The sequence below is a fragment of the Periplaneta americana genome, chromosome 16 (genome assembly GCF_040183065.1).
Source record: "Periplaneta americana isolate PAMFEO1 chromosome 16, P.americana_PAMFEO1_priV1, whole genome shotgun sequence".
NCBI lineage: Eukaryota > Metazoa > Arthropoda > Insecta > Blattodea > Blattidae > Periplaneta > Periplaneta americana.
In genome coordinates this window covers 152009086-152028401 of record NC_091132.1, presented here as the reverse complement: position 1 = coordinate 152028401, position 19316 = coordinate 152009086, and the positions used below count along the sequence as shown (strand labels likewise).

The following is a 19316-nucleotide window of genomic DNA, read 5'->3' as shown; positions in this document are numbered from 1 at the left end:
CTGTGGTGCTACTGTCGCGCCAGCTGTCAAAGCGTTTTTTTTTATACGTAGGTCCACTGCCATCGTGATCTAATACAGGCCGTAAGGCAGACCACGTGACTCGCTTAACAGCTGATCGCGAAGGGCGGTCTTTCAACCACATCAATTAGTTGCAGTACATGAAAAATAACATATATTTCTCTGAAATGCAGTGTAATTGCGTCAGTAAAATTTTAAACAGTGATTGTGAGACACTTGAGACACAATTCACTTGCAACGTAAGGTATAATATTATTTTTGGTGTAAAAATTACGTTGTTGCAGGCAAAGTTCGTATGTGTAATGTCTGCCTTTATTTCGATTAAATATTGTGCCCTTTATGTGGTTAAGTGAATTTTTGGTGTTATAAGCAATAAATATGTATAATAAATAATATACACGTGAAAGTGAAACATTGACTGGCATGTAAAGTAAGTTGTGATTAGGCCTAAGTGCAGCGTTACTGATGTTAATCTTGTCTAATCCATTATTGTTAGTTTACCGTACGGTATTTGCTTTATTAAATTTAAATTATTGCGCCCTTTTTATTTGTGTATAACCTACATTATAAATAATACATCGTTTGATAATATATACAATTTGAACTAAAAACGAGATACATATAGTATATTACGAAAAATTATACCTTATAGTTTTCATTACTGTTACAGTATCTAGATTGTAATTAATTGAAATAAAGCACGCACGCTTCATTACGAAATTTTTGCACATTCATTTAAGCACGTTTCAACAATTTTCAGTTGCATCGCACGCATATTTTGATGTGTTGAAAATATAGGTAATGTTTACTCTATCAGTACTTGCCTTATTTCTATATTCGCAATTATGCATCATAATTAAACATAACGCTACGTATAACTTGTAAATGCAATTTGTCTACACTTCAATTGTATTTATTCGTTTCATATGGTACTCCAGTCTGATTTAGTTTAATATATTACCAGGCCTAAACTAGCGCTGAGGTAGTTCCCTTCGTATTCATACACCTTGCATATACTAATTAGTTCGGTTAGTTCAGGCTTTTATTATGCCTTGCTTAGAGCATTAAATGCATCTCCACAAAAAATAAATTCAACTGTTTTCAGTTCAGAAATTGCCGGAACTATACCTCAGCGCTAGTAAGTAATATAACCGTATGTACATTTCATAGGAGGGAGTGTGGTGAATTTTCTACCTTTAAGTAAGGAAAATAACCGTGTTCTGAAGTTTATCCTGAATATATTCTTCTTTATTAAATCTCAAAATAGCTTTCGTTCTCAACCTAAAATGTTGACGCAAATAGGTTATGTTAACATGCTGAATTCTCTTCACATAAAAATAACACAGTTTTATAATCCTGCCACTGCCACATTATACAACAAATAAATGGAACTTATGCACAAATTACATTGAATAACAATTTAATTGTTTTATTTATTTGTTCCCAACTATACTGGGTCGTATTTAATTCTATTTATCTAACCTACCAGATGAAGTAACACATAACCGTACGTACCTACACTAATTTCATAGGAGAGACTGTGGTAAATTTTCTACCTACAAGTAAGGAAGATAGATGTGCTAAATTAAAATCACAATATAAATAATTCTTCTTTATTAAATCTCAAAATAGCTTCCATTCCAAACTTAAAATGCTAATGCAAACAGGTTATGTTAACATGTAAAACTCCGTTCACATTAAAATAACACAGTTTTGTAATTATTTCTGCAACATATTATGCACTAAGAAGTGAACGTATCTTATACACACATTACACTAAATAAAATTGAGCACCGACACGCATTAAAGTAATATATTTCACTCAGTTCCATATACTCAAACAGAAAAGCCCGACTCATCGAGTGACGTCACACATCCTGCATTACGGCCTGGTCTAGATCACGATGGCAGTGGTAGGTCTATAAAGTTGCGTTACTGTTATTTTCTGTGGTTATATTAAACTGTGTTGCCGACCCTATAGGTGCTCTCTGGTCACGCACGTTCTTAGCAGAAAGATATCTCAGAAGACAATCCAGGTAACCTCATTCCTACATAGAATCTATGCTTGGATTTTGGTTCCCTTAATTATTACGTACAAAAAATGTATAATTTTGTAGCAAGTCATTATAAAATAATGTATTTATAAGTATACCGGTACCTGTTATCAACGTTCTGTATTAAAATATTCCCCACGTCCAGACGTCCTACTTTCTCGCAACACTAATCCAAGCGAAACTTTATCACTGCATGTTCAGGAGTGCAAAGATCTAGGTAGTCGTGACCCAAGATCCGTCGTGAAAAACAATTTACGCAGATGGAAATCACGAAGTGATAGTCACTTCATCTATCCAAAACTATATTTTATATTGAATAAAATTAATGGAATGAACAGGTGAAATATTCAAATTATGCATTTGTGATGCTAATGGACTGAAATTTTTACCACAGAGTGCTGATATGTATTTAAAACATCCCTATAAATTTCTTCAATGTATCTTAATTAGTTTTGAAGAAATTAATTATTTACCAATTAATACTAATTAATATTAAAAAAATGCTGCATGATGAACGCTTAACATTATGAATTTAAAAAAAATATAGAACAGTTCCTCTAACAATAATAAAACATCTATCACATGATTTTTAGTTAGCACTTCTTAGTTTCTGAGAAAAAAATTCAAAACTGGGTGAGTGCCAATTTAAAGAAAAAAATTAATTTCATGCATCTTAATCAATTTATATCTTGGCAAATAATAAATATTTTAAAAATCCATGTGACAGTATTTTTCCTTTAGGTAATGTGGGCTTGTGGTAAAAATTTCATCACAATTGGTTAAGAAATGCATCATATGGAGAAATTTGAACATGTTAAAATGTAATAAAATTTAAAAGGGAGAAAATCAAGTTTTAAAGTACAACACTATGTTTGAGTACTTCCACGTTATGGAAATTGCTTAAAACCCTCCTGCCTGATATGTTGACCCCTCCTGCTGCTTTTTCCTACTTTCAGTGACACTTTTTGACAAACTTAGCTTCTTCCTGCTTGTTTTGAAGTTCTCACTGGTTAAAGTAGCCGCTTGCTGCAGTCGACGCTTGTCTCTCCTATTGCCAATTTTGTATGCTGCAGGAGATAATTTCACTGTTGACACTAAATCTCTCATGGAAATGTTTGCTGTACAACCCATGTTAAATTCAGTCACAGCAGAAGTAACAGCCACTTCAAGTTTTTTTTTTGATACAAAAATTTCTTTTGGGCACTTCCGCCATATCACACTATGAACACTTTCATTCACATTTTGAGTTTTTCCTGCAGTGCACTTGCTAAGAAGTTCATCACTAGCTAGTCTACAGTACACTGGCATGATTTTAGCCACAACATCAGGTCGCAACACTGTCTTCATGGTTTTCAAGTCATGCTTCGGAACAGCTTCTTGCTTCGCAATGGCCCGGTTGAAGAAGCACCATGAGTTTTCACCACTAGGGCATCTTGAATGCAGGGGCTTGTCATCCGTGGACATTGCATGGTCAAGTGTTGCATAGATGGTTTTCTTCATCTTGTCTACATCGGGGATATTATCAATAATGGCCTTTCTGTAGTAATTTTGCAGTCGAGGTATCATTTCTGCAGTCAGACTTCCCTTTTTTTTGCCTCCGATTGAGGAATCTGTCCCTCTCCATTCCCTAACAATATTCTGTAGACCTTTACCTACTCTCTTAGCAACGTGGTTCACACATTCTTCTTTTCTAATGTCAATGCCTTCACCATAAACTTGAAGCTGCTGAAGGTGATGGTGTGTTTTTGCATCCCCGTCAGACAATAAGGTTGTGTACCTCATATTACACAACCTAGTGGACCGGGTCCAGAGAATTTCTGCAGCTTTCACCTCCATGGCATTTGAAGATCCATCAAAATTTTTCTCACAAACACCAGCATCTTTGTGACTTTGATACCACTGTTTATATTCGTCACTTGCAACATCCATTTTTTTTTCTGTCTTTTCACAAGTACTGCAATATTTTGACATTATTTCAAAATCTAACACTAGCCCTGTTAAAATATCTATGACTAAACCTAAACCATACTTTGATGTATGTCCACGCTTCATCCATGTGCCATCGTATGACACACCAATATTTATAACATCACTATCACTAATAGAACTGTCCACTTCCATGTGAGCTCGTCTAACTGCAGAGTGAGCATTTCTCAACACATGTTGTCTAACAAGTTTGTTTTCTTCCGTCAGTTTTATCAGGTGAGAGTTGAAGGATGGTGAGCTCAAACCTGCCATACCCATAGCCATGCAATGTTGTTCCATAGCAGAGTGTCCTTTTCCCATGGTAACAAAGGCATTGACCATTCTCCTATTTACATCGAAGGGAGGTCGAATTGACTCAGTGTTACCTATCTTAGGGCTTGTATACATTTCATTCAACACTGTGTTGCAATTATAACACTTCACTATCACTTTAAATGCAAAGCCTGATGGTTCAGTAAGCTCAGCTTTTGCACTATCCATTCCACATTCACCACATTTTACTCCTTTATACAGTTCACTCCACAAATTTACATGCACTAATGTGTAGTCTACACTACACTGGGGGGCACTTATATTTGAATTCTCCTGCTTGATCTTCATTATCACCAACTAGGCCTAACACATTTTCTTGTTGCACACATTCCACAATAGTTTTGGCATTCTTCCACCTTATATTTGCTAAATTTTTTAGCCCTATTAGCATATTTTGATCGTTTCTTGCCCTTATTATGAATGTCACTTAGTCTATTCATGTTTAGAAAACTAAAACTATGCCTAAAATGCTAAATGTTGAGTTATACACGTGGTCTTGAATGTTATTGTGACGATTCCTAACCTAATGCACTTATACTAACTTATTCACACTAATATATACAACTAATTGAATACAAAATTAGTGTAAAACTTTAACAACATCCTAAATAACACGAAATCAGCAAAACAAGTATGAATATTCACGTACAAACGCACAAACTCGAGAAGAAACAATCTACAAACAATATTTTGCCGTTCACAGTTTCAAAACAAAGTATTTGCAGGGCTGACAGGCAAGCTGATAGTGTATTCAGGAGTGACAACAAACTTAATTTCACTAGATACACACCAGAAAAAAAACTAGCCCGCTTTATTCAAATTACAAAGCTCAACATAAACTTTAGAGCTGACAGCTCGTTTAAAGGGCAACGAAGCACGTGCAAGCAGACATTTAAACGTCATGTGACACGGTTTAAAGGGCTCCCAAATAAAAAATGAGGCCATATTATGAAACTAGAAGGTTTAAATAAAATTATGAACATAAAAACAAAAATTTGTATTTTTTTCCATGTTTCCACATTTTTCACCTGTTCGTTCCCTTAATACATCTTTAATAATTTACTACAACGCGTATTATTACTAGCAAAAAAAAAAGAAAGATTTTTAGTCCTACATTTGTGACTGGAAAGTTTGTTTTGCCAAGTCTTTGAATTGGATAATTACTCATGTCGCTATTTAAACAATAATAAATTCAACTCGCTGCCTAGCAGTAGCCTATGACATGACTTGATCATTAGCTCGATAGCCTATGAAGTGTAAAGTGTTGCTGAATTTCGGTCCTTTTCATTTCATTACCGCCGCGCTTTTATTCAGAACTTCAATGGTACCCAAATCAAACATATCAAAGGCATGTCGCAAAAGTATTATAAATTGGCGAGACCTTTACACGAATCTTCTAATACATTAAGGCAGAACCGACAATGCTAACAGTATTGTTTTTAAAGTAAAACGATCCAAAATGGATAGTGGTCACGGAAATGTTCCTGAAATAACACTGTAGCCTACCGGTTCAATTCGAACAGTGCTTCATGCTCAAACTTACGCACTGGAACTTGAACGGTATTTCAATTCAGTACATCAAATAACTTCTTAAGCAGCAATATTTTTGTGGAATTTTACTAAATTACTGGGGTCTCTGTGAACTGTTACGGTCTTCATACTTCACACATGTGCAGTGATTCCCCCCCCCCCAAAATGGCAGCGCTGGAATTTTCAAGTTTCAGAAAATTGGATTTGCGAATGGTTCAGCCCAGTTCACAAGAGAATTTGTTTTTAAATGGTCTGTCTTAATAGTTTCAATATAGATATGCACTAATAAAGAGTAAATCATTCCTTTTCAACATTCTGCTGAATGGTAGTTTAAAATATAATTGAACAGTCCATTAAATTCAGTCAGTGTAAGATATACTGGAGAGTAGGCCTACCGCATTTTCGAAGGCGGTGGTTATATTTACTCCTTGTTCGCCACAGAAGCGTACCGCAATAATGCTAGCACGAAGGTCAGTAAAGGCGATATCATACATGTCGTTGTGGTTTACTGAATACAAGAGACATTGATTAATAATCAGTATTGTCATAGTGCAATGACTCATTAGAGATAACACTTTATTATTCGTACTTACGTTCATTTCAGTAGGAATAAAATCTGCCATTTTCTACTGCAGTTCTCATACCACACTTTCTAACGAACTTCTCCAAGAAAACAGCCTTCCGCAGGGGTCTGTATTAAGTGTTCTTCTTTTCTGCATTGCGATCAATAGAATAGCCCACTGTGTGGGTGACCGAGTATCTTCTCTGTTGTATGTTGAAGACTTCAGTTCATATTACTGCTCCCGATACCTTCCATCCGTCGGTCGACAGTTACAACTGGTCATCAACGTGCTTCAAATTCTCCATTCAAAAGACTCAGTGTGTCCACTTCTGCAACCATCGTGGACTCCATCCACATTCTGAACTGCGTCTTAATGAAGTGGAGGTGTAATATACAGACACTGCGAGGTTTTTGGGCCTCATATTTCATTATAAACTAACATGGGAGGCGCATATACGTGATTTGAAAAGGCGTTGTGAAAAATCGTGAAACATTTTACGTCTTTTGTCAGGGGTTCGCTGGGGTGCAAACCGCATAATACTTTTACGTCTTTATCGTTTTCTTATCTGTTCAAAGCTGGATTATGGCTGTTTTATCTATGGCTCAGCAAATAAATCTAAGCTACGCCTCTTACAAGGGAACCTTCTATCATGGTGAATTGAAAAGGCGGTAATGCCGTATATTTTTGTAAAGAGGAGGCAAAAGTAAGTCAGCAGGTGAAATTTTTCCGCCTGAGCTCCATAGGGATAAAAGTTATGGGACTTTTTAATTTAACATGCCAGTCTGTGGGAAGTGACTGAATGTGCACATTTTAAGGTTTTTTAATTCACTGCATTGCAAACGAGATATTGAAGCTATTGTGCGTTTTAAATAATACTCCGTATTATCGCTAGGAGGCGATCGCCTACTTTTATTACGGAAAGGTAAGTCTTTCTCGAGCTAATTCTGGTGTTACAGCTACTCTTACGTTTCATTAGTGCAATATACAGGCTGGATCCAAAAGTTGTGGTTCAGATGCTGGTGCGCAAGTTTGGCACTAGTGACGCTAAAACGTCAGTCGTATTCATCCTGATGTTTCATCAGTTGAAGAATGAGTTAAAGGACGAACGGGAGGCCGCTCTTAATTGTGAAACACCAGATTTGAACGTGGAAGATGGGCAGCAAAATTATGGTGACATAGAAGACGAACTAATGACGAGACGCCAAAAAGACGGCCAGAAAGCGGAGGACAATGAAGAGACGGAGACGTCGCGTCGTCGCACATCAGCACGTCTTCTTACGTCCCTCTCCTAAAAGAATTAGAACGTAGTCGGCAATTGCAAGCAGAAATCGCTCGACTATTTGAACGACACAGTCAGCGGAAAGAGACGATCCTTCAATTCTGTAAAAAAAAAAAAATAAAAAATAAAAAAAATAATCGAGTCCCTCTCGTCACACGGAACATGCTTTGCGATTACGATGCAAAAGTGAAGAAGAAGAAGAAGAAGAAGAAACCTGTAGTGGCTGACATTAATGCCATGGTTCTGCAACATTTCAAAGGAATGTCAAGTACGAACGCTGTCATTCATGACAGAACTATCAGGCTTTGGTGCATACAAGTGAAGGCTCAAATTGATCCTGACGATCGTCTAAACTTCAAAGCTTCTGACTCGTGGGTATGGAGATTCAAACAGCGGAATCGTACCGTTTCTCGTTCTGTGACACAAAAAGTGAGCAGGAACTTCGCATCAAAGAGAGAGAGGTGAAGCAGAAATCAGACAGCTTCGTGTTGAAGATGAAGCAGATTTTCATCGACCGTGGCTACACTCCTCGCTAGATCTTGAACACTGTTCAAAGTCGATTTGAAAAAAGATATTCACTCCAAACGAACCCTGCTTTTCAAAGGAGGGAAGAAATTTTATGTCACAGTAGGATCAGCGGCTGCCACGATGCATTCCTACATGATTATGCCAGTCATTTCCATGGATGGACGATGTATCTTCTGTCGGCCGATTCACAGAAATTGTTCCCTAAAAATAAACCTGCTGACCCATATAACATCAAATCATATGCTTCTGATTCAGCGAATATGCGGAAGGCAGATGTGATGGATATGCTTTCGCAAGTATTTTCGCCCAGAATTTCTTCATTGCATGAAGATCGATATCCATAATGTTTGTAATTAAGATGCACAACAGCTGAATATCTCGTTTGCAATGCAGTGACTTAAAAACTTCATTTTAACCTTTAAGTATGCACATTGAGTCACTTCCCACCAGGGGGTTTAACTCAAATGATAGATGTTGGATGCTCATAGATGTTCCATAGTTTGCCGCATGTGGTCAGGACAGCGCTGGCTGTATTTCGATCACAGAGTTTGTAAAATTAGCAGTACACAACTCTTTGGTTTCGAAAGTTCTTTGGTTTTAAGTTTTGCCAATATGACAGTTTTAAACAGATATTATTAATATCCATTATTTACAGAATGTGTCAGTTTTATAATATTCGGATTATTATTACTATTACTATATAGCTAATTTGCATTTTCATTCGAGGACAAAGTAGCCATATTAGTGTACTGTGTATGACCTATTAACCTCATTTGTTCAGTTGATCAATTGTTGGATGTTGGCATTCCTATTCTGTTTAAATCTTGTATAAATTATGGAATGGACGAACATGGCTGCTTAAGGAAGAAATTTGAACAGATCGAGTTAATTGAGAAGTTACTGGTGCTTTCCTGCAACAAGAAATAATTCGCAACGTTAAAGGTAAGAAAGAAATATGTTGAGATTACATCTACACGGTTCAACTTTTCTTTCAACTTCACACATTCAAGCAATACCTGCAAGATTGGTATTTAATAATAACGGAAGTGCACACAATGTGCAGGATAATATATTATTTTAGCTTTCGCTGCTGCAGAACTTGGTCAGTGAAACTATAATCGGTTTTTACACTCCTTCATATGGTATTTTGGTATTTTAATATTAATATGGCGTACCTTGTAGATAGAAAATCTTAATGTATCTTAATTCAACATGCGCTTTAAACTTGATTCTTTCAATATTCTTCCCAGACTGCGTGCGTACGAGCATGAAAAATTGAACCGTGTAGATGCAGCTTAACTGCACCGTCATGTTTTCTAATTTAAACTGAATTCTTCCGTCATATCTTAAACGTTTATTAAACTGAGATCTGTAATTGTTTTCAGGGATAAACTTCAGAACGCGATTACCTTCCTTCTACCACTACCACATGATGAACTGACTTCTGTGTTGAATTACAACAGTGTATTAGGCCTAACTGCAATTACGCCAAGAGCTTTAAAGGTAAGCTAACAGAGTTAATATACACTTTGGGTATGAACGAACATCTTATTTTTGTATATAGCTAAGTTAAGTTGGTCAGACATCTTAAAATTCGTGGGACAGTATCTGATATGACTAAATATGTTGTTCCCGGTGTAATTCTTTACAGTTGCGTTACCAAAGGATGGCGGGGTACCTTAGCTTGGTAACGTAATAGTAAAGAAGTGTTGCTCCCGAAAAAAGATATTTTAGAAATTTGACTTTACAGTTAACAGTAGTACCTTTACTGGAATAATTTTGATAAAATAAAAGGAGTTAAATTGCCGGAGATATTTATTATTTTTATAGACTCGTGGATAGAATTCTTCCAGGAATATTTCACAAACGTTGATTATACTGCAATCCTTCAATTGTTCTATGAAATGTAGTGTTATTAATGCATTATATGATACTAGGCTACTGCTGGTTTGTTTCAGTTAATAGAAAGATAAATGGCGGAGTTTTACACTGTGAATGTGCTGCAGTGTACTGTCAGAAATCGGATAGTAATGAGAAGACCTGGTTATTCCTGTTTCCTGCGCCAAGTAATGCAGCACAGCTTAAAAGGTAAGCAATGGCATTGGCATAAGCTCAATGCAAAGATATCCTTATATATCATCAGTAAATAGTCAGGGTTGGTAAACTGTAGTGATTTTTAAATTTAAGTGATAATTATTTGTCAAATTCATATTTGTTTATTAAAATGAGTTTTTGCCTTCTTTTGTAATTCATTTAAACTTAATTTGTGCATTAGTTCCTACATAATTGTGTATTTTGTTAATGTGTTATTTTAAGTAATTAACAACATCGCTTCAAAAATAATTTACTATGTTTACACATAGGCCTCATTATCAATACATGAAGAGTTACAGCACTAATAACCTGCACTTAATGATAATAATAATTAGCTTAGACTTAGGGTACGAACATGTTGGCGCCTAGCTTTAAAGCTAGCAGGTTCCGCTATCAGTGTTTATGAAAGACAAGCGAGCTTGGTGTGCACAAATTGGAGCTTGTTTGCAGGTCGCTTTAATCTCTCAACTGACTCACAGCTGATTAGGTCATCTCCTTGGAATCTCTGTGTAGACTTGATATCGCAATGGATTCAAGTAGTGAGGACGAATTCGATTTGTTAGATAGTGTAGGATCAAAGTGGTTAATTTTACAAGAATCCTCTTCTCGAGAGTGTTCCGTTCACCCTATAAATAATGAAAGAGGTGCGTTTGGCGAATATCATCATCTTTTTAAAAATCTGCGGAACTTCCCAGAAAAATTCTTTAGCTACCTGAGAATGGAAATCGAAACTTTCGATTATCTTCTCAATTTAACTAAAGATTCCACGCATAAGGCTTGAAAAAATTGCCACGGGAATCCTATTTTGCAGGAAGAACACCTTGTACTCACACTGAGGTTAATACTGTACAATTCTTACAAAATAGTGCCTAGTGAACGTTCTCAATAATTTGATTGATATTGGTTATTATTTATTTTACAAAATAGTGCCTAGTGAACGTTCTCAATAATTTGATTGATATTGGTTATTATTTATTTTACAAAATAGTGCCTAGTGAACGTTCTCAATAATTTGATTGATATTGGTTATTATTTATTTTACAAAATAGTGCCTAGTGAACATTCTTAATAATTTTGTTGACATCAGTTATTATTTGTTTTCTTTTTCTTAATTTATCGTGGCATTAAGATATATGCAGAAAGTGATTAAACTCTTAAAATGAGATCGAAGACTTCCATTATATCAATTAGGCCTATTGGTGAACACGTTACACATGTTTGGTGATGTTCGTTTGTCCGAATTCACTAGTATTTGTAATTTTAAAATTGATTAAATTTCAGCTCCAGTTACGAATCTATACGAAAAGTTTATGTCATATTTTTGTAGACTAAAACATCATTTCAATGAAAATTCACGGAATATCATCGGATATGAGAGCTCCTCCAGCCTACTACCAAAATCTGATTTAAATTACATATTTTGAATATGCAGCCTATTTATGTTTTCATGGGCTAACACTGGATTCATACTTATAGGTACCTTGCAACTGGGGCTTCTTTTAAGCACCTTGCTTTTGAATTTCGCATGGGGTCTTCTACAGTTGGCTTAATTGTAAAGGAAACTGTGGAGATTTTATAGAAAATTTTACAACCGCTGCATATGCCAGTTCCAACATCAGATACCTTCAGGAAGATTGCGGAAGAGTACTTCAATGTATGGAATTTCCCTAATTGCTTGGGAGCGATTGACGGGAAACATATTCGTATCAATTGCCCTGCACATTCGGGTACGATGTATTTCAATTATAAACACTTCTATTCTATTGTTCTGCAAGCAGTGGTAGATGCAAATTATAGGTTTACTATAATTGATGTTGGTGGCTATGGAAAGCAGAGCGACGGAGGCACATTCCGCTCCTCAGATATGTATGAGTTATTAAAAAATAAGCAACTTAATATTCCTTTGAATGAGTATCTGCCATCAACAAACACATTGGTACCATTTGTTTTCATTGGCGATGAAGCCTATCCCCTTCTGGAGAATTTGCTAAAGCCCTACAGTGGTGAAAATCTTGAAAAAGACAGTGAATGTTTCAATAAACGCCTATCAAGAGCAAGAAAAACAGTGGAGTGTGCCTTCGGCATTCTGTATTCTAAATGGCGAATATTTTCAAAAGTCATAGAAACTACCGAAAGAACAGCTGACAATATCGTCAAAGCTTGCTGTGTGTTACAGAATATGATCATAGACAAGGAAGGGGTACAGCGCCACCTAAAGGACATTGTTTTCTTTCCAGCCAAAATGGCTATGCAAAGGCCACAACACTCTGGTCGGACTGCCGACAATGCAAAACTTATAAGAGATACTTTTAAAATATATATCTGCAACAATGAAATAGGGTACTTGTAAATCAGCATAAGTTAGGTGTACACTACTGAAAAAATTTATTGAAAAATTAAATTATACAGAATTGATGCAATGTTTAGCAATGACTAACAATATTACATTGTGGCTAACATAATGATTATGATGATAATAATAATAATAATAATAATAATAATAATAATAATAATAATAATAATAATAATAATATTAGTATCGGTTATGGTAATATTTACATTTATTACCTTTAAGCAGTATGGAGATGTGATTATAAACGATATTTATATAACTTATATTTGTAAAATTATTATAATTATTACTAGCATCATTATCAATATAATTTATATAGTTTATAGCTTCAATCCACACTAACAGTAATTTAATTTTAATTTATGAAGTGTAATGTAAATATCATGTTTTTCATAATCTGATTATTACAGTAATTGTTAGTAATGATATGTTTATCGTAATTTAATATTAATTAATAATGACCTTGTCTGAATATTATTCACTATAACCATTATTTTTGTAATATAAAATTCGCTATATGTTCCTTAAAACTATGATAAATTGCATTAATTATTAATTATTGTTTGAATTGTTACATGTATGAAGTATAGAATTACCTATCTATTACTTTCTCATATATATATATATATATATAATCTGATCTTAATTGTTTAACGAGCCTCCTGAAGTTGATGCAGACATTTCTGTCGGGTAAGAAGAACAAAGTACAGTTGCCCTCTGCTTATGGCAGTACGCAAATTCCTGTACCAACTCTGACACTTTGTTCCTAAATAATAGTTTCATTTCAGGAGGAATCTTTTGAATATGTGGCATTAAACTTCCAAAAAATAGCATGTCTTCATTCTTAGAATCCTTTCTTTCCCGCTTTTCTTTTAAAAATTGTAATTTTTCTTTCTCAACATTCAATAGTGCCTCCCCAATTCTTTCATTTGGTCGTTTTCTTACTCTACTGTCCAATTTAACACGTGGTTCAACAACTGTTTCCCCTGCCACGCTGCTTAGTTCCTTCTCTCTACCAACCCCTTCTACTTCCACAATCCCTCTATCTTCCTCAACTTCCACACTTTCAGCATCCTCGACTTCACCATCTTCTACTTCTATGGTTTCAATTTGTTGTTTAGCACTAAGATTTCCTGTGGAATTTCGATTTTTTATCTGGTCCTTTAAAAACAGGAGTTGCTTGTAATATGGCCAACATGGTGAAACATCCTGGTTTCCTGCGTCTCCTGACCGAATTGGTTTAATTTTAGTCGCCTCATTTCTAAAATAATCCCTCAGATACTTCTATTTCTTTTGTACGTTATCTCCTGCGATAAAATTAATAAAGAGCATTTAAAAAGTGGTACCTATAATAAAAATGAAAAATACTACTTATCTAATAACAAAAAAATGTTAAGCTACTTACTGCTTAAATTCATCTCTCCCGCAACTTCCTGCCATAATTTGCTTATTACGAACCGATTTTGGTGATCAGGATGAGCCTGATTCCATATAGTAGGTCTTTCGAACACAAGAGCAATAAGTTTTTCTACATCCATTGTTTAAAACTTCACAATTACTACTGACACAAGATTCCCGCCACGTGTGACAAGAGGGCAGGATTCCCGCCACTAGTGATGGTATGCACAAGGCGGAGCTTGACAGGCCGCTAGCTGATTGTGGGTAATGAGTAGCCGAGAACATATTCTCCGCTCCGTTTAACATATCACGTCGTACCATCTATGATATTCAAACAATCGCGCTGCAATTTTTTTTATTGTTAGGTCAATGTCCAAAGGAAGCATAGAAAAAAATTCGAAATCAAAATATTGTTCTTAAAAGTGAGAAAAAAATACTAACTTTGAAGTGATCTGTTCAAAGAAAAAATGTTTCGATAAGCGACAAACTTTTTTGTTTTTCACGTTAGATGGGGGGTCAAAGCGAGAAAAATGTTGAGTAAGAATGGAAATTTGTTTTAAAAGTTATTGCTGCTCAAAATCTTTACTGGTTACCGAGTTACGGCCAATTAACGTCAAAACTAACAACACGCGTGTAGTTTAAAATAAAATACAAATTTGTGTAAAATAAAAAGCACGAATTACACAAATAATTGATAAAAGTCGTCCCTACTAATTACAAAAGTCATCATTGACATCTGGTCCACAGACCACCTCTCCAATATCTCTGTACTCCACGCCGAGACTTGCGCTGCAAGCTTGAAAGAATGACTGAAACCATTCTTGGAGCTTACAGCGTGCTGGAAAGCTAGCAGTAAAGCGACCATCCATGAGTCAACGTGTGCAGTGTCATATGATTCTAGCGATTCATTTCCCCCACTACCGCTACCAGCTACTCTACCAGCTAGTCTACCATCGTCAACGTGTCCGTACCCTTAGGCAAGATATTATGCTCAGTTTGTTATTCATTAGAAAAGAATTCAAATATTTAGGGAGATTAATATTTACAAATAAATTTATCAGAAGAGCTTAGCATTGTGTGTTTTCAGAATAAATACGTAGTCCATTTGGCATTGTGCAACTTTTACTTTGAATATTGTTATGAGCTACAACTATTCATTTCAATCCTCAGCATCATACTGTGCTTTAATTAGGTGGTGATTCCGAAAGTAGGCTCTAGGCCTACTTGACTAACTGTACCATGAGTTCTGTTGCTCCTTAATTAGGAGTTGGGAAAAGACATATGAGAAGCAAACTTTCAAAACGTGTCCATTTCTTCAGAAAATGGTAGAATTATATGTCTGTAATAAACAAAGATTTTTCTGTGGTGAAATTTTATATGAATTCATAGGAAGAAAAATATATTTCACCATAGAAAATATTTTGTTCATTGCAGAGATGCAAGTTTGCTACTCGTATATATTGCTAATAGTTTTAAGAAGCAGCAGAAAGAGTCATATGTAAAAACGTTTATATATTTTTTTTTCAGGAAGTTAATTTCTCATCTTAATCATGTTAGGTGCATATAATTTTAATCTGTGATTTAAGTAGTAACAATTATTTGATGTAAATAAAATGAAAATTATTTTATTTACATCATGATTAAATCATTAATTTAAATTAATACCAACCCTGGTTTGTGTATTTTTTTTAAGATAATAATAGAATTTTGATTGTAACAGGTACCACATGTGGGCAGCTGTAGCAGAAAATCCTCATCCTTACAGAAGGGCCTATATATGTGCAAGCCATTTTCGCAGTAATCAGTATAATGGTGACTTCAGATATAACTTACTAAGAGGGGCCATTCCATCAAGGGATGCTTGGTATCCCACTCAAGAACTACGACCCACTTCATCACCAGCCTACTTACATTAACCTTTTTCACCACCTAACATAATTGCTTCATTCATTGCACTTCACTGTGGCATCAATTTGAACCTGTATTCTCTTTCATTGAGTGATTCATTCATTGTCTTTATCTTTTAACAAAATTGTGTTTAATTTTGTTGACAAGTGTATGGTAATGGACTTCATTCATTATTATTATTATTATTATTATTATTATTATTATTATTATTATTATTATTATTATTATTATTAAAGGTAAAAGGTAAAGGTATCCCCGTAACATGTCAAGAAGGCATTTGGGGGGCATGGAGGTAGAGCCCCATGCTTTCCATGACCTCGGTACTAGAATGAATTATTATTATTATTATTATTATTATTATTATTATTATTATTATTATTTTTATTATTATTATTATCATTGTTATCTCATTTCGTTTAATGTGTTGATTTCTTCAGTTAATTGAAGGAAAATAAGGGGAATTCATTCATTCATCTGAAAAAAAAAAGTAGAGTACTTTACTTCTACATTATGAGCAATATAATTTTTGTAATATATAGGGCAATGATAAATCTAACGATCTTTAAGACCCTAAGTTAACATTACATAGTAATATAAATACAAATAATAATTACTAGTACAATGAGCATTTCAGTTGTGTCATCTATAGGGCATAGGAGGGAGTCCAGTGGCAGCGATACAAATCTGCAGCTTCTGCAGCTGGTGAGATTTGGGTGCATTATTTAGAATGTTTAGAGAGTAAATATGTTGTTTTCTAATGTCAGGCGTTTGACAATAAAGTCATTTGACCTCTTGCACTCCAATATTTTTCAAAGATATTATCATGACCAGAGTAAATATGTTGATGTTTTCTAATGCCAGGCATTTGACAATAAAGTCATTTGACCTCTTGCACTCCAGTATTTTTCAAAATTATTATGGTCAGCCACTGAAGCACAGATTTTGAGGTGTTCCGAATCCATTTCTTGGTTTGAGTAGCACAATGGACAGTTAGGAGACTGATATATTCCAATTCTATGCAGCAAAATAGTCCCCCAATCGGATTTCTGGGCGGGACTACTTTAATGGTACAGAAGCAACTGAATTTTTTATAATGGAATGCTTGTATAACATCAGCTAAGAAGAGAGTAAATATGGTACAATATTTTGTCTCTTCTCACTTTATAGATCTCTTGGATATGGAACAACAAGTTTTGACGGAGAAATCATTGTAATAAGTGAAAGTCTCAGGAATCGTCTATGCCACATCAATAAATTTAAGAATGCAGTTATATTGTCAGACTCCAAAGCAGCTATTCTATCAATAGTCTCTAAATACATACTTTCATTTCAAACAGCAGAAATAACTAAAATGCTCTCTCAATTAATATCACTCAATAAAAGAATTGTATTCCAGTGGATACCATCCCATTGTGGAATCCTGGGAAACGAGAATGCTGATGCTTCAGCAAAGAAGGGCAGCACTGCTACTTACAGACCTGTTACTAAATCTACGTATTACTCTGTGAAAAGATTTATTAAATCTACATACTTAGACTTCAACAAACAAAATTTGATAACACAAATCTCAAGGGAAAAAATGGAACTCTCTGCATCAAAATCCACAGTTAATTCCCGATTTACCACGAAAATCGTCTGTAGCTGCATTTAGATTGGCAACAGGCCATGACTGTCTGGCCAAACAAACACCTGCATAGAATTGGAATATATCAGTCCCCTAACTACCCACTGTGCAACTCAAACCAAGAAATGGATTCGGAACACCTCAAAATCTGTGCTTCAGTGGCTGGCCATGATAATATCTTCGAAAAATATTGGAGTGCAAGAGGTCAAATGATTTTGTCAAACCCCTGTCATTAGAATACAACAACAACATATTTTGAGCAATGGGGCCACAACCAAATCAAACACTCAGTATCAAAGCTCAAAATTAGGAAATGTTGCAAAGTATAGACTTATCTCTAATAAATTGTATTGCACTTTTTCTAATATGTTCAGTGTTTTGAATCAACTATACATCAGAGAATGAAAAATATTTTTTTTACTTGTATTTCTTAATGGTGTTTTTATTGAAAGTCTAAGTTAATTTTATGTCTGTTGTAGACAAATAGTTTTCTTTGTATCTTTATCAGTGGTGATTATTGATTACTTAGATTTTTAATATCCATATATTAAACTAATGGCAGTTACTTTTAAAAATAGATGTTCAGCTCTGGCGGTGTAAAACAAATAAAGTGTGTTTTATAAATGTTTATGAACGTGCGTTGTACTATGTCGCAGCAAAACATCTTATGACTATTTTCAAGCTAATGTTCGACATAAAAAAATTAAGAGCGAATTATAATTATATAACTGACCAATAATAACTTCGAAGTCAATATTCCAAAGTCAATCTTTGTTTTTATCTTCCAATACATGATACAGAACATTATTTAAAAATAGTGCTTAAGGTGTTTTGGAGAGAAGTATCCTATCCTATTCGCATCCTGTATCTCAATTACATATTTGATCTAGAAGATGCAAAAACTTTTATTAGTCAAATTTGATAAATTAATTTAATAAAAGGGTTAAATGACGGTGTTAAAAGAGGGAGTGTGTTAATGGTTTTCAGTTTCATGTTCAACCATTATATTTATATTCACATGTTAAAACAAAAATGTGATATAAATATTGTGGTTAAACATGTTATTTAAACTGATAAACCATTACACACTCCTTTGGGGATATGAAAAATACCAGTATAATAGGTATGTGCAGTACCGATCGTGCTCTAATGCTGGCATAACGGATACCTGTAATACCGATTGGGCCGTGTAACAAGGGATGTAGTTCCGCATTCTGCCGCTATGTGTAACGAGATGTAGTTCCGATGTTTTGCCGCCAAGTGTCTCGACGTCGCGTCAATAGCGTGTCGAAGGTAATGCATTGAGTTGGGGGTCTTTCTATTTATTTGTCTATGCTTCCCACAGCCTGTCATGTTAAATTTAAAGTCCCATAATCTGCTGACTTACTTTTGCTTCCTCTTTCCAAAAATATACGGCATTACCGCCTTTTCAATTCACCATGGTAGAAGGTTCCCTTGTTAGACACTATCCATCATCGTGGGATAAGACTCGCAACAGGTGCCTTAAGAACGAGTCGAATAGAGAGCCTGTATTGTGAAGCAGAGAACCATCACTGTATCGGCGACGTAATGTCCTGTTGCGCTAATATGCGGTTAAGCTCCGCTCGTAGCCTGAGCACAATTCTCTTGACTCTTTCTGTCATTCGTTTCTTTACGGCCGATACAGTGA

General features: G+C 35.0%; 1 protein-coding gene and 1 long non-coding RNA gene across 11 annotated transcripts in view; one reads left to right on the top strand and one right to left on the bottom strand.

Moving 5' to 3' along the window:
* LOC138691352 (zinc finger protein ZFP2-like) overlaps nucleotides 1–2274 on the bottom strand; it is a 206461-nt gene extending 204187 nt beyond the window's left edge. For all 9 annotated transcript variants that reach the window (XR_011329858.1, XM_069813250.1, XM_069813254.1 and 6 more), the window contains exon 1: nucleotides 2177–2274. The gene's annotated coding sequence lies outside the window, so the exon portion shown is untranslated. The remainder of the gene's footprint in view (nucleotides 1–2176) is intronic.
* Nucleotides 2275–6645: 4371 nt separating this feature from the next.
* On the top strand, nucleotides 6646–18083 carry LOC138691351 (uncharacterized). 2 transcript variants are annotated; one of them, XR_011329857.1, is made up of 4 exons: nucleotides 6646–9212; nucleotides 9656–9773; nucleotides 10229–10358; nucleotides 15836–18083. It is a non-coding gene; the product is annotated as an uncharacterized lncRNA (long non-coding RNA). The 2 variants fall into 2 exon arrangements; XR_011329856.1 differs by lacking the exon at nucleotides 15836–18083 and having other exon boundaries at nucleotides 6655–9212; nucleotides 10229–13970.
* Nucleotides 18084–19316: the final 1233 nt, after the last annotated feature.